The sequence below is a fragment of the Salvelinus fontinalis genome, chromosome 25, assembly GCF_029448725.1.
Source record: "Salvelinus fontinalis isolate EN_2023a chromosome 25, ASM2944872v1, whole genome shotgun sequence".
NCBI classification, from domain to species: Eukaryota; Metazoa; Chordata; class Actinopteri; order Salmoniformes; family Salmonidae; genus Salvelinus; species Salvelinus fontinalis.
This window is the reverse complement of record NC_074689.1, coordinates 99,125-115,634: the sequence shown is the minus strand read 5'-3', so window position 1 is coordinate 115,634 and position 16,510 is coordinate 99,125. Positions and strand designations below refer to the sequence as shown.

The 16,510-nt window shown below is 38.4% G+C and overlaps 3 non-coding genes across 3 annotated transcripts; all 3 read right to left on the bottom strand.

The window, feature by feature from the left end:
- Positions 1-2,261: 2,261 nt before the first annotated feature.
- Positions 2,262-2,425, bottom strand: LOC129823389 (U1 spliceosomal RNA). Its single transcript, XR_008754631.1, has one exon. It is a non-coding gene; the product is annotated as a U1 spliceosomal RNA (small nuclear RNA).
- A 6,683-nt stretch (positions 2,426-9,108) lies between these two features.
- LOC129823388 (U1 spliceosomal RNA) lies at positions 9,109-9,272 on the bottom strand. Its single transcript, XR_008754630.1, has one exon. It is a non-coding gene; the product is annotated as a U1 spliceosomal RNA (small nuclear RNA).
- A 6,590-nt stretch (positions 9,273-15,862) lies between these two features.
- LOC129823391 (U1 spliceosomal RNA) lies at positions 15,863-16,026 on the bottom strand. Its single transcript, XR_008754633.1, has one exon. It is a non-coding gene; the product is annotated as a U1 spliceosomal RNA (small nuclear RNA).
- Between the last annotated feature and the right edge of the window lie 484 nt (positions 16,027-16,510).

Sequence of the window (16,510 nt, the reverse complement as noted above, 5' to 3'; positions counted from 1 at the left end):
TACAAGATTTTCCTTATTCATTAATTCCCGTAAAGCATTTCTAGACGAATCATGTCTGAAACTATCACATCTCGAGACATCCATTCTAGTACACTTCACGTTAAAATCTCCTACTAGTATACAGTTCTCTGAACACAGTGTTCTTAGGTTATTAAACATATCTCTCCTTTCCGCTTCAATATTCGAAGCATAAACATTAATTAGACGAAAAATGACATTTTGCACTTCAAACTCAATAACAATAATTCTTCCCTGATTATCTGCATATACCTGCTTGACATTTTTAACCACATCATTTTTTACCAAAATAGCCACTCCACATGTTTTATCACTTCCGTGACTACAAAAAATGAGCTCAGACCATTTGCTCTTAATTTCCAGCATTTTGGCGTCCGTCCAATTAGTCTCTTGAAAACACCACATGTCCGTTTCAACAGACACCAAAACCTGCTCCAATTTGTTCATATTTCTTAAACTGTTGCCATTTAGTGATGCAACTCTAATCATTGTTAATATATGCAGAAATATAGCCAAAAACAAACATGTCATTTCAAAATAGACTTTTTCTTTTTTCCAGATCCCGTCACCTCCTTAGCTTTCACTAATGCTCTCTTATTTCTAGCAAACCTCTGAAAATCCTCAATATCTATTTCTTCGTCTGACTCCTGACTTGTACTTGTAAGGGGAGCAACATCCAAGCCCTTTGTAAAACATTCTTTAACAGTGCCATCAACTCCAGTGGACCCAGTCCTCTCCTTGGTTTCATTTTCACACAGGTTTAAAGCTGGTTCAGGCACCTGAGAAGCACCTTGCACCATCTCTACCTGTGTATCCAATTCACCAATCATTTGCTGCTGCTCCACCTTGTCAGCAGCAGAGACCAAGACTGCGTCTCGAGTACTGCCAGAAGGCATTACATACTCTCCAAGCATATCTATAGCTGTCTCTGGAATCACCTGCGACACACTTTCCATATCACTCTCTTCCTCCCCCTCCATAGTCTCACTCCTCTCAACCTCTTCTTCAGTAATGAGGTCCAGTGTTTGCAGAAATAAGACATAATTTTCCTTCTTACATTTACATCTGTCCTTAGGTCTGTCACACCTTCTACACATATCACCGATGTTCGAACATTCTCTGGCATAATGTCCTTGTTCACCACATTTATGACATACAAATTCTGGACATTCTTTGAGTATGTGTCCCGGTTGAATACATAGTCTACATACCTTAACTTGGTTATCGTGGATCACTCGGAAATATTCAAATCCTTCTACAGTATTGAATTTGGTTGAGTAAGGTAATGATTGCACACTGTCCGTAAACTTCACCTTACAAAATCTCGTCCCGTCCACAATGTCCGTTCCTGGCCACATCCTCCTCTTGATTGGTGTTGTTGCGTTCACATTCCATCCTTGTAATTTGTCATGTATTTCCTCATCCGTAATATATGCCGGCAGGTTCAAAAAGGACACCACAAAGTCATCATTTCCCAGTTCTTTCGCCATTATTTGACAGCTCTTTATTTTTAGCCCGCCTAGTAGTCTTTCTTTTCCTTTCGCGTGTGACATGGTTATTTCGTACTTATTTCTGTCCTTCATTCTACATCCCAATATCATTCCACATACTTCTTTTATTCCTCTCAGCAATTCCATCGTTGTTATTTTTTCTTCTCCAATAACTTCCACGTTCACCGTCAATTCTTTCTCATATTTTCTTCTCCTTAAATCTTCATTCGACGTTCTTTTCTCTCCGTTGTCCATTCTCATTGTTGTTGTTATTCTTGATGTCGAAGCCATTGTATCCGTCCAATTATTTTACTTAGAATCCCCCAAACAGCTCACGCCGTTGGGGGATAAAAACGCAAATATTTACAAAGAAAATAAGCTACACTCCCCACACAAACTTCCAAACTTAAAGTATATAAACCAGCAAAACCAAAAACGATTTTCTCTCTACAAACAATCCAACACCTGCTGCTCACTCACTTCCTGAATCTTCCAAAAAGGGGCGTATTCAGGCTGGTATGGCCGTAAGCGAAGGAACAACTCTTGGTACACCACATAAAGTCATGCATTTCGCAACATGATGTTTCCACAAAATGTCAACAATGTTTTGCTACAAACAAATGTTTCTACCTTTCAATTGGTCCACAAAGTGTCTTTTTCAACTGACTTGAAAGATCTCCATAAGCACGGGCAATCGACTCAAGTCATCCTCAAGCCTGGCGCCAAGCAACGGTTTGTCATTAAACAAGCGATCAGGGGAGAGCGCGGACGCAGTCCCCCACTACCCTAAATTATGCAATCGAGATTTCCACATTTGGGAAATTCGCAGGGGTCAGCACAGCCGGAGTGCAATGGCTGAGCCTCGCCCTGGGTGAACCGCCTTCTTGATCACGGTATCTCCCTTGCCAGGTAAGTATGAGTTACACACATCGGTGGAGGGCATGTCTCTCCAGTGACAACATTTTCGGCTGAAGGTAACCACTTTGTGTTCTGATCATACCACATCACATCGACCTGCGTTAAATGCCGTTTAGGAATGCACTTGCAGACAGAGTGGTGAAAAAGTAGTTTATTTTGTTTCCTAGATGATATCAGTGAACCACTAGATTCCCATCATGCAACACTGTAAAAAAATCACCAATAGCTTTTGAATATCTTAACCTGTCTTATATCACAAATGTATGCGATATGACGAAATACAATCACATTCAGACACACACACACACACACAGACAAATGCATGAAACCAATTGATTTATTATCGATAACATCTCACATTCTCTTGTACTTTTGATTTACACCGTTAAAAGAAGGGTTGTAATTCCACCATGGAAAACACAGGGCCATCAGACACCAGTCCAGTTCCACTCCTCACCAGCAGTATTTCCTTTAATCATTTGAACAGGGTGAGGGAGCACAAAGCACACACAAGCTGCATTCAGTAACAATATTCTTATTTGTCTTATAAATAAAAGGCAGATGCTCCCTGGCAGCACAAGGAACTTTGATTGTATTAAAAGGGCATGGGAGACTAGCCCATAGAAGCTGCATTTAGTCAATTCGGCATCAAATGCTTACTACAAGGCAGCGATGCTGATGAAATAATGCAAGAGGACACCCTAGTGGACAAAATGCTTACAGCACCTGGTATTCCCAGGCGGTCTCCCATCCAAGTACTAACCAGGCCCGACCCTGCTTAGCTTCCGAGATCAGACGAGATCGGGCGTATTTTTATTTTTAATTTTTTTTATTATAAAAAATGTCAAAGTAATTTACAACCAAATCACATAACCACCAACAATCCTTCAACCAAATTCACTACCTGTACATCAGAAACAAAACCAATTTTCCAAAACACCAACAACACATATTACAAAAAAAAACAAAATCAACAAAACATAACAACAAATAAAACATAATTACACCATCCTTATTCACTAATCAACTTAAAATACATAATCTAATAAACATTATACATACACCATTTCAGAAGTTAACCCTAAATCCCCCTCCTCCCTCCTCCATGGACACCAAAGTACTCCCCTTTATAAACATACTTTCAAATTTCTCTAGTTTTGCATTATACATTAATTCCACCTGCTTTCTTAAACCTGCTTTAAAGATTACCCAAACATTCACCTTTTTCCCTTCAAAATGTTTCATATTCCTCCTACAGTAAATTGCATACCTCACAAAACTCAAAACAAGATTCAACAGGTACACATTCACACCCAAACATTTCCCCACTACTCCAAATAATATTAATCTATCCCATTCAAAACTTTCTATAAACTCTTTTCTCCAGTGCCTCCACAACAAAAGTTTTACTTTATTGAAAAAATCTGTCAGACATGGACATTCAACAAATAAATGCATCAAAGACTCTGGCTTCATCATACACACATCACATTCCCCCCGTACATCGAGGTTTATCTGATGTAAAATAATATTTGTGTATATACGATTATGCCGTAACATAAAATCCATGTTCTCACAATTTCGTTTATTCCCAAACAAAACCAAATTCTCCCACATCAAAGAAACATCCAAATCAATAAACATTTTTCTCCACATCCTCTCAGCCGGAGGCCTCACACACACAGACTTCAACATACACTTGTACATTCTTTTCTGTGTTACTTTTGATAATAATTGTTTCCCCAATCCTTTACCCACATAGAGACTTGGCATCACATACAAGTCCTCATATTCCCCCTCCCCATTTATCACTTTTATCCACTCACCCGGAATGCATAATTTAATTATTTCGTATATCTTTAATATTACATTTCTCTCCACTGTATCATCAAACTCCCACACAGTATCTAGAATTGCCTGCCCCCTTAAAAAACCAGGTATAACCTCATCAAGAAAATCTTTTACCAATATTAACCCCGCCTTCATAAACAATTTGTTGTACAACACCTTCCCACCACTCTCTATTTTTGGATTCAAAAACACAGGTTGATTAAATATGTTGTCCTTATTTGTACATGTGTACTCAACCTGAGGAAGAAATTCCCCCCATGCCAAGAACACCTCCTTATAGAACTCAGGCAAACCCTCCAACATATCCTTCTTCCATGACATCAATAATCCACTTTCTTCACAACCCCCACTTCTGTACAAAAAATATTTAAAGAACCTTTTCCATCCATAATCTACCTCCCCATATAAGTATTTTTGCACAGTTTTTATTCTCATTGCTTTTCTCTTCACATCCAAATCCACCAATTTCAACCCCCCATCCTTTAAATCCGAGATAAGAGTTGCCCTTGCAATCCTAGTCCCCTTTCCCTCCCATAGGAATTCTGTAACCAAACCATTGAATTCTTTTAACACCCATTGTGGCATATCCAACGAACCTAAAACATAGATACATTTGGATGCCACCAATGAATTAATCACCACCACTTTCCCCCTCAAAAACAGTTTTCTTGCCTTCCAATAGGATAGAGTATGTTTTATTTTATTCAAAACCCCAGTCCATGTCTCATCTCTCGTCCCTTCTTTATCCACCCCCAAAACCACCCCTAAATTCTTTATATAACCTTCAGCCTTTTTGAATGGGAATCCACAGTCCACTTTTTCATCTATCCCCACATACATTATTTCAGATTTTTCAACATTAAGTTTTGCCCCTGATGCCTTGCCATATACCTCAAAACACTCCATTACATTCTTCACACTTTCAACATCTATCACAGTACATGTAGTATCATCCGCATATTGCTGTATAACACTCCTCCCCCCCATCCGGTATCCGTATACCTCAAATTAATTTGTTTGCTTTAATCATTGCTGCAAACGGCTCCACCGATAAACTATAAAGAGCAGCCGATAATGGACATCCCTGCCTAACAGATCTCTCCAGAGGAAAAGAATCTGTTAAAATCCCATTACATTTTACTCTGCTCCTTGCAGATCCATTCAGTAATCTAATCCAACCTATCATTCTTTCACCAAAACCAAATTTCCCAAGTGTACGCAATAAAAAGGAATGATCAACTCTATCAAAAGCCTTATTTAGATCCAAACTCATCACAAACCCCCCTTCCTCCCCCATATGCTTTATCACATCCCTTATTGTTCCCACTGTGTCAGAAATATCCCTCCCTGGTACACTATATCCTTGTGTCTCTACTATTACTCCTCCCATAACTTTCTTAACTCTATTAGCTAAGACCTTGGCTAAGATCTTATAATCACAATTTAAAAGTGTCAACGGTCGATAATTATCCAAATTTACACGACTCCCTTTATTTTTATACAGTATGGTTAAAACTCCTGTGGCCAGCGAATCTGGCACCACTTGAGTCTTTTCAATATATTCATACAGTTTTCTTAAAAGTGGAGCCAACAAATCTGCAAAAGCTTTATAAAATTCCGCAGTTAGGCCATCAGACCCCGGACTCCTATTGCTATTCGCAGCTAATATGGCCTCCTTAATATCAGTTAGACTCATATCTTCATCACACATGTTTTTTTCCCCTTCTGTTAACTTAGTATCCACATGATCAAGCACCTTATCCATACATGAATCATTAACCTCTTCTTTTTTAAATAAACATTCATAATATCTCTCGACCGTATCCAGAATCCCCACCAAATCATTAACCTTTTCCCCTTTATCATTAATTAACTCCGTAATATAAATCTTCTCTTGCCTTCTTTTTTCTAAATTCAAGAAAAATGAAGTACACCTTTCCCCCTCTATCGCATATTGCACTCTACTCCTTACAATCGCCGCATAACATTTCTTCTTCTCATATTCATCAAGTGCATCCTTAGCCAGTAAATAATCCTCCACCCCATGATCTTCATCCTTTTCTATACACTCAAGTTCATGTTGAACCTTCTTACGTAGTTCCCTCTCCTTCTTTTTCAAAAAAGAATTCCTCTTAACTGCATATTTTATAGTCAATTCCTTACATTTGATTTTCAGCTCCTCCCACCACAACCCCATATTCTCCTCCATTAACTGCTGTCTTTTGGCTTTCCCAATACATTCTGATATCATCTCAATATAATTTTCCTCCTCTAGCAAGCTATTATTTAAACACCACAGCCCACCAGATTTAGTAGGTGTCCTTACTCCGCAAGAAAATACCAACACAGCATGATCACTAAAAGTTGTAAAAACATACTTAATATCTTTTATAAAATCCCTTAACCCTTCATTTACTAAAACCAAATCTATTCGCGTCTGTTTCAATTCCCCTAAAACCACCTGCCTTCTAGAAATACCTCTCTTGTTCGGATTCTCATCCCTCCATATATCAATCAAACTGTTATCAAACATAATCTTCCTTAAGACCCCCCTAGAAACGTCATTTCTAAAAATAGCTCCTCTTTTCATATCTAGTCTATTCATTTTAACATTAAAATCCCCTACTAAAATACAGTTACCCTTGCACCATTTCCCTAATCCTAAAAATAAATTATTTCGCTCTATCTCATTATTCGGCGCATAAATATTTATAATCCTAAAAACCCTATTCATATATTCAAAATCCAAAATTAAAATCCTCCCATTATTATCATTATATATCTTCTTCACATTTTCTACTACATCCTTCCTTAATAAAATTGCAACCCCACTTGAATTTCCCCTGCCATTGTTTACATAAATAAAATCCCTCCATATTTTTTTTACTTCTGAAACACATACATTATCCCAGTGCGTCTCTTGAATACATAAAATATCTGAATTCTTCATTTGTACTATTCTATTAAATTTTCCATTGTTCTCAAACCATTTGCATTCATTGACATTATATTTACCATTCTAATAAATAATAAAATAATAAAATATAATTTCATTATCCTCTACCTGTTATCCAGTTTCCTTCCTCTTCCACCCTTTCTCTCCCCCTCTTCCCCCCGCTTTCCTCTTTCTGTATCCTTCCCTCGTTCTTTCAATCTTTTCCCCATCATCCGTGTCCGATATCTCCTCCAAGACCATGTTATCCAGCCAACTCAACTTCTTGACACCCACATCCGTTGTGCTCCCCGTGTTCATCTCCGTCTCTGGTATTGTCATCGTTGTGCTCCCCGTGTTCATCTCCGTCTCATGTATAGCCGTCGTTGTCGTTTCTGTTATTGTCATCAAACTCGAACCCCTCTCTATTTCTTCACCCCCCGAGGGACTTGTTAGTGCTGTGCTTTCCCCCAATCCACTCCCCCCCTCCTCCTGAAAACTCCCTCTTCTTATTTCCGAATCCATACTGCTCCCAATTTCATTCATCTTCTGGTCCTTCTTCTCCCTTCTTCTTTCCTCCGTCTCTCCACTCTCCACCACATCCTCTCCTCCATCTTCTTCTCCTTATTGCGACAATACAACTGCTTCCTCGAACAGTGCTTGACTCCCCTCTTCAGCCATAACCTCTCCACAGTTGCACTCCGCCAATCTCTTTCTGCATCCACCACAGAAATTCCTTTCCTTCTCTCCGACACATTCTCTCGCATAGTGGCCTTGATTGCCACACTTGAAACAGTTAAAGATTGCCCTGAATTTAAGTATGTGCCCGGGTTGAATACACAAACGACACACTCTGACCTGTTTGTCATGAATTACCCTGAAGTATTCTGCTCCCTCCAGCATCTCAATTCTTGTGGAATATGGCAATGATGTTACTTTTTCTGTGAACTTGACCTTGCAAAATCGTGTCCCGTCAACCACCTCCGTTCCTGGCCAAACTCTCCTCCTTATCTCCGAGACGGCCGTTACGCCCCAGCTACTCAGCTTGCCCATTGTCACAACATCTTCTACGTATACTGGGAGATTCATGAAAGACACCACCAATTCTTTCACATTCACATCTCTCGCCAGAATCCTGGTGTCCCTTATCCGTAGTCCATCCATTAGACGTTCTTTTCCTCTTTCGTTTCTCATCGTAATTTCATACTTCTTCTCACCTTTCATTCGGCATCCCACCACCTCTCCACACACCTCCTTAATTGCTCGTAGTAGTTCCATTGTCGTCACCTTGTCTTCTCCTTCCAACTCAATTGCCACCGTGTATTCTTTGCCATATTTCATTCCTTCTTTATCTTCATTTTTCTTCCGTTGCGCATTTTCGTTGTCCTTGTCCATTCCGTTTGTCGTTTCCATGTTGTCCGTCATAGCAATTCAAAAAATGAATCCGAAAAAAACTCTCCCCCAAGCAGCAAAACTGCAAGGGGGGGAAGACTAACCAAACTTAAAAGTATTCAAATGCAAGAACAAAAATATTATTTTTCGAAATCCAAATAATTAACAAAAATAGCTCTCGAGCAAACACTCTCCAGCAAACACTTACTCACAGCTCAAACACTCACACCTGTCGTCACTTCTCCAATCAGGATGGGCGTATTCAGGCTGGTATGGCCGTAAGCGAAGGAACAACTCTTGGTACACCACATAAAGTCATGCATTTCGCAACATGATGTTTCCACAAAATGTCAACAATGTTTTGCTACAAACAAATGTTTCTACCTTTCAATTGGTCCACAAAGTGTCTTTCTCAACTGACTTGAAAGATCTCCATAAGCACGGGCAATCGACTCAAGTCATCCTCAAGCCTGGCGCCAAGCAACGGTTTGTCATTAAACAAGCGATCAGGGGAGAGCGCGGACGCAGTCCCCCACTACCCTAAATTATGCAATCGAGATTTCCACATTTGGGAAATTCGCAGGGGTCAGCACAGCCGGAGTGCAATGGCTGAGCCTCGCCCTGGGTGAACCGCCTTCTTGATCACGGTATCTCCCTTGCCAGGTAAGTATGAGTTACACGCATCGGTGGAGGGCAAGTCTCTCCAGTGACAACATTTTCGGCTGAAGGTAACCACTTTGTGTTCTGATCATACCACATCACATCGACCTGCGTTAAATGCCGTTTAGGAATGCACTTGCAGACAGAGTGGTGAAAAAGTAGTTTATTTTGTTTCCTAAATTACATCAGTGAACCACTAGATTCCCATCATGCAACACTGTACAAAAATCACCAATAGCTTTTGAATATCTTAACCTGTCTTATATCACAAATGTATGCGATATGACGAAATACAATCACATTCAGACACACACACACACACACACAGACAAATGCATGAAACCAATTGATTTATTATCGATAACATCTCACATTCTCTTGTACTTTTGATTTACACCGTTAAAAGAAGGGTTGTAATTCCATCATGGAAAACACAGGGCCATCAGACACCAGTCCAGTTCCACTCCTCACCAGCAGTATTTCCTTTAATCATTTGAACAGGGTGAGGGAGCACAAAGCACACACAAGCTGCATTCAGTAACAATATTCTTATTTGTCTTATAAATAAAAGGCAGATGCTCCCTGGCAGCACAAGAAACTTTGATTGTATTAAAAGGGCATGGGAGACTAGCCCATAGAAGCTGCATTTAGTCAATTCGGCATCAAATGCTTACTACAAGGCAGCGATGCTGATGAAATAATGCAAGAGGACACCCTAGTGGACAAAATGCTTACCGCACCTGGTATTCCCAGGCGGTCTCCCATCCAAGTACTAATCAGGCCCGACCCTGCTTAGCTTCCGAGATCAGACGAGATCGGGCGTATTTTTTATTTTTTTTAATCTTTTATTATGAAAAAACACATAATATTTACAACATTCAATCAATAATAAAAATGGATGTACAATTCATCCTTTTACAAAATCAAAAAATCTAAAATAAATAAAATAAAACCTATTAAAAACACAATCATCCACTAAATCAACTTAATAATGAAATACAAGTTTCCCATTTGACAGAATTTCAATAAAAGTACTCCCCCACACAAACAATTTTTCAAAACTTCCTCCACCGTATCTATATATTATCTCTATATCTCTCTCTAATATGCTCCTAAAAAAACCTTCCACACTCACAATTTTCCCTTCATAATGACCTAAATTCCTTCTTAATCTTATCGCATATCTAGCATGACTTATTACAAAATTCACCAAATTAATATTTAAAACTTTACTTTTCCCATTTAAACCAAAAAGAAACAACCTCCTCCACTCCACCCCAGTAAAAATCTCTTCTCCCCAATGTTTTACTAAAAGCCCTTTTAAAAACTCATGAAAATCTTTCAACCTACTACATTCAATAAAAAAGTGCATCAAATTTTCCACCCCCGTACCACAAATATCACATTCTCTTTTAATATCCCTATTTATTTGATGCAAAACCACATTTGTAAAAATCCTATTATGTTTCAATTTAAAATCATTGTCTTCACATTCTATAAAATTATATTTTACATTTACATTCTTCCATATTGATTTTACATCCATGTTTGGAAACACCCTAGACCACACTTTCTCCGCAGCAGGACTTTTTATCTCTTTTAAAATACATTTTCTATAAACCATTTTAACTTTTAGACCTGATAAATCATGTTTCTCCCCATTACTTTCATAATATAAAACTGGTAAAGCCCTAGATCTTTTAACCACCTCTTTGTTTATTAAAATCACCCACTCCCCGGGAATACATCCTAATATTTTCTTGTACATATTCTCCACAGTAGTTTTACTTATTTCTTCATCTACTTCAACCACATTGTCATATATAGCCTGAAATGGAAGAAACCCAGGAATTACCTCATATGCTATGTCACCTATCTGCCTCATCCCAGCCCTCATAAAATATTTACAAAACAACATCATATTATTGCACTTTATCTTTGAATTTAAAAATATCGGCTGATTTAAAATATTTTCTAAACTGGTACATTCATAATAAATATTTGGTAAAAACCGCCCCCAAGCCTCAAACACTTCTCTGTAAAACAAAGGTATATTACCTAACATTTCCTTCTTCATACTCATCAATAAACCATTGTCCCCCATCCTCCCAACCTCCTGCAAATACTCTTTAAAAAACCTTTTCCACCCATAATCCAATTCACCAAATAAATATTTCCGTACCATTTTTACTCTAATTGCTGTTTTCCTTACACTTAAATCTACCAACTTCAAACCCCCCTCCTCATAACCTGCAATCAAAGTTTTAAAAGCTATTCTCACCCCCTTCCCTTCCCATAAAAAATCAACTACAATTTTATTCATTTCAGATAAAACCCATTCTGGCATATCCAAAACATTCATTACATAAATAAATATTGACATCAACAATGAATTTATGACAATGACTTTCCCTTTTAATTTCAAAGACCTCCCCCTCCACATATTTACCACCTTTCTAACTTTATTTATTACACCACTCCATGTCAAATCCCTAGCTTCCATTTCTTTCACCCCTAAAAACACTCCTAATACCTTAAAATAATCTTTAACCACTTTAAAAGGAAAATTCCCCTCATTAATCTTCCCAATATACATTACTACTGACTTCTCCATGTTAACCTTTGCACCCGATGCTTGTCCATATACTTTAAAACACTCCATCACCCTTTTTACACTACCCTCATCTCTAACTGTTATAGTGGTATCATCTGCGTATTGATGTATCAAACTAAAACCTCCTTGCGGAGTCTCTACACAATTTATAAGATTATCTCTTTTAAGAAATGCTGCTAAAGGTTCTACCGATAAAACGAATAATAAAGCTGATAAAGGACAGCCCTGTCTCACAGATCTCTCAAGTATAAAAGAATCGGTTAAAACCCCATTACATTTCACCCTACTTTTTGCCTTCTTATATAATAATTTTATCCATCCTATTATTCTATTACCAAAACCATATTTATCCATTACCCTAAACATAAAATCATGTTCCACCCTATCAAAAGCTTTATTTAAATCTATGCTTAAAACAATTCCCCCCATCTTATCATGATTCATTTTATTTATCACATCTCTAATTGTATTAATTGTATCCGCAATATCTCTACCAGGCACACTATAATTCTGTGTAGGTGCTATAATATCATTTAAAACTTGCTTCATTCTATTTGCCAGTACCTTAGCTAAAATCTTATAATCCGAATTTAATAAACTAATTGGCCTATAATTCTCCAGTTTTAATTTACTCCCCTTATTTTTATATAAAATCGTTATCAGCCCTGTCACCATAGATTCAGAAATACTATCATTATCCTCCATATATTGATAAACTTCCAATAAAATAGGTGCTAAAAAACTGGCATATATTTTAGAAAACTCTGCAATTATTCCATCTACTCCAGGACTCTTATTTACTTGTAAACCCTTAATCGCATCTTTAACTTCATTCAATGTTATCTTCCCATCACACATTTGTTTATCCTCTACATTTATTTGCACATCCACACTATCCAATATCTCCTTTACACACCCCTCATCCACCTCCCCTTTCTTAAATAAATCCTTATAAAAATTCTGCACTGTTTCTAAAACCTCTACATAATCATTGACAACTTCACCCTTTATATTTTCGATCTCTCTAATATATGTTCTCCTCTGTTTATTCTTCTCTAAACCAAGAAAAAATGAAGTACATTTCTCCCCCTCCAAAACATACTTTGCCTTACTTCTTATAATTGCACCCTTACACTTATCTATTTCATATTTAGTCAATTGTGCTTTTAATTCCAAAAACGTTCCTATATTATAATTAGGTTCACTGTCACACTTCCTCATTTCTTTATCCAATTTAGCTCTCAACTCATTTTCTTCTCTTTTCATCCTACCTCTCTTTTTCCTTGCATATCCTATACTAAAAACTTTTATTTTTTCCTTAACCTTATCCCACCATGAACACTTATCATTCTCTTTCTGCTTATCCTCCATTTCACATGCTATCAAAGATTTAAGTTGTTTCCCATATTCCTCATCTCCCAAATCCCCTGCATTCATACACCATATTCCACCCCCTGTTCTTTCCTTATCTAATCCCACTGAAAATGTTAAACCTGCATGATCACTAAAAGTTGTAAAAACATACTTAATATCTTTCATAAAATTCCTTAAACCTTCTTTTACTAAAACCAGATCTATCCTCGTTTGTTTTAAATCCCCTAAAACCACCTGCCTTCTAGAAAATTCTCTTTTTTCTGGATTTTCCTCTCTCCATATATCAATTATTCCTTTTTCTAACATCATCTTCTTTAAAACCCCCCTAGATACATCATTTCTAAAAATAGCTCCTCTTGTCATATCCAGTCTATCCATTTTAACATTAAAATCTCCAACTACAATACAGTTCCCCTCACACCATTTCCCTATTTCTAAAAATACATTTTTGCGCTCTATTTCAGTATTAGGCGCATAAATATTTATAATTCTAAAAACCATACTCATATATTCAAAATCTACAATTAAAATCCTCCCATTATTATCATTATATATCTGTTTCACATTATCCACCACATCCTTCCTCAATAAAATAGCAACCCCACTTGAATTCCCTCTGCCATTGTTTACATAAATAAAATCCCTCCATATTTTTTTTACTTCTAAAACACATACATTATCCCAGTGTGTCTCTTGAATACATAAAATATCGGAATTCTTCATTTTTACTATTCTATTAAATTTTTCCATTGTCCTCAAACCATTTGCATTTAATGACAATATATTAACCATTCTAATAAATAAAAATAAAAAATATATATATAATTTCATTATCCTCTACCTGTTATCCAGTTTCATTTCCTCTTCCACCCTTTCTCTCCCCCTCTTCCCGCCGCTTTCCTCTTCCTGTATCCTTCCCTTGTTCTTTCAATCTTTTCTCCATCATCCGTATCCGATATATCCTCCAAGTCCATGTTTTCCAGCCAACTCACCCCCTTGACATCCACATCCGTTGTGCTCCCCGTATTCATCTCCGTTTCTTGTATAGTCGTTGTGCTCCCCGTGCTCATCGCCGTCTCTGGTATTGTCATCAACTCCATAACCCCCTCCATTTCTTCACCCCCCGAGCTACTTGTTAGTGCTGTGCTTTCCCCCAAACCCTTTGAGTCCCCCGTGCTTCCCCCCAGTCCACTCCCCCCCTCCTCCTGAAAACTCCCTCTTCTTATTTCTGAGTCCATACTGCTCCCAATTTCATTTATCTTCTGTTCCTTCTTCCTTCTTCCTTCCTCCGTCTCTCCACCTTCCACCACGTCCTCTCCTCCATCTTCTTCTCCTTCTTGCGATAAAACACCTGCTTCCTCGTATAATGTTTGACTCCCCTCTTCAGCCCTAACCTCTCCACAGTTGCACTCCGTCAATCTCTTTCTGCATTCACCACAAAAATTCTTTTCCTTCTCTCCATCACATTCTCTCGCATAGTGTCCTTGATTGCCACACTTAAAGCACTTAAATTCCGGGCAGTCTTTAACTATGTGCCCTGGTTGAATACACATACGACACACTCTGACCTGTTTGTCATGAATGACTCTGAAATATTCTGCTCCCTCCAACGTCTCAATTCTTGTAGAATAAGGTAATGATGTCACTTTTCCTGTGAACTTGACCTTGCAGAAACGTGTCCCGTCAACCACCTCCGTTCCTGGCCAAACTCTCCTCCTTATCGCCGAGACAGCCTCCACTCCCCAGCTACTCAGCTTGCCCAGTATCACACCATCTTCTACATATACTGGGAGATTCATGAACGACACCACCACTTCCTTCACATTAATATCTCTCGCCAGTATCTTGGTGTCCTTTATCCGTATTCCATCCATTAGCCGTTCTTTTCCTTTTTCATTCCTCATCGTAACTTCATACTTCTTTTCTCCTTTCATTCGGCATCCCACCACCTCTCCACACACCTCCTTAATTGCTCGCAGTAGTTCCATTGTCGTCACTTTGTCTTCTCCTTCCAACTCAATTGCCACTGTGTATTCTTTTCCATATTTCATTCCTTCTTTATCTTCATTTTTCTTCCGTTGCGCATTTTCGTTGTCCTTGTCCATTCCGTTTATCGTTTCCATGTTGTCCGTCATAGCAATTCAAAAAAAAATAATCCGAAAAAAAAACTCTCCCCCAAGCAGCAAAACTGCAAGGGGGGAAGATTAACCAAACTTAAAAGTATTCAAATGCAAGAACAAAAAAAAATATATTTCAAAAACCAATTAATTAACAAAAATAGCTCTCGAGCAAACACTCTCCAGCAAACACTTACTCACAGCTCAAACACTCGCACCTGTCGTCACTTCTCCAATCAGGAAATGCGCATTCAGGCTGGTATGGCCGTAAGCGAAGGAACAACTCTTGGTACACCACATAAAGTCATGCATTTCGCAACATGATGTTTCCACAAAATGTCAACAATGTTTTGCTACAAACAAATGTTTCTACCTTTCAATTGGTCCACAAAGTGTCTTTCTCAACAGACTTGAAAGATCTCCATAAGCACGGGCAATCGACACAAGTCATCCTCAAGCCTGGCGCCAAGCAACGGTTTGTCATTAAACACGCGATCAGGGGAGAGCGCGGACGCAGTCCCCCGCTACCCTAAATTATGCAATCGAGATTTCCACATTTGGGAAATTCGCAGGGGTCAGCACAGCCGGAGTGCAATGGCTGAGCCTCGCCCTGGGTGAACCGCCTTCTTGATCACGGTATCTCCCTTGCCAGGTAAGTATGAGTTACACACATCGGTGGAGGGCAAGTCTCTCCAGTGACAACATTTTCGGCTGAAGGTAACCACTTTGTGTTCTGATCATACCACATCACATCGACCTGCGTTAAATGCCGTTTAGGAATGCACTTGCAGACAGAGTGGTGAAAAAGTAGTTTATTTTGTTTCCTAGATTATATCAGTGAACCACTAGATTCCCATCATGCAACACTGTAAAAAACTCACCAATAGCTTTTGAATATCTTAACCTGTCTTATATCACAAATGTATGCGATATGACGAAATACAATCACATTCAGACACACACACACACACACACACACACACACACAGACAAATGCATGAAACCAATTGATTTATTATCGATAACATCTCACATTCTCTTGTACTTTTGATTTACACCGTTAAAAGAAGGGTTGTAATTCCATCATGGAAAACACAGGGCCATCAGGGACCAGTCCAGTTCCACTCCTCACCAGCAGTATTTC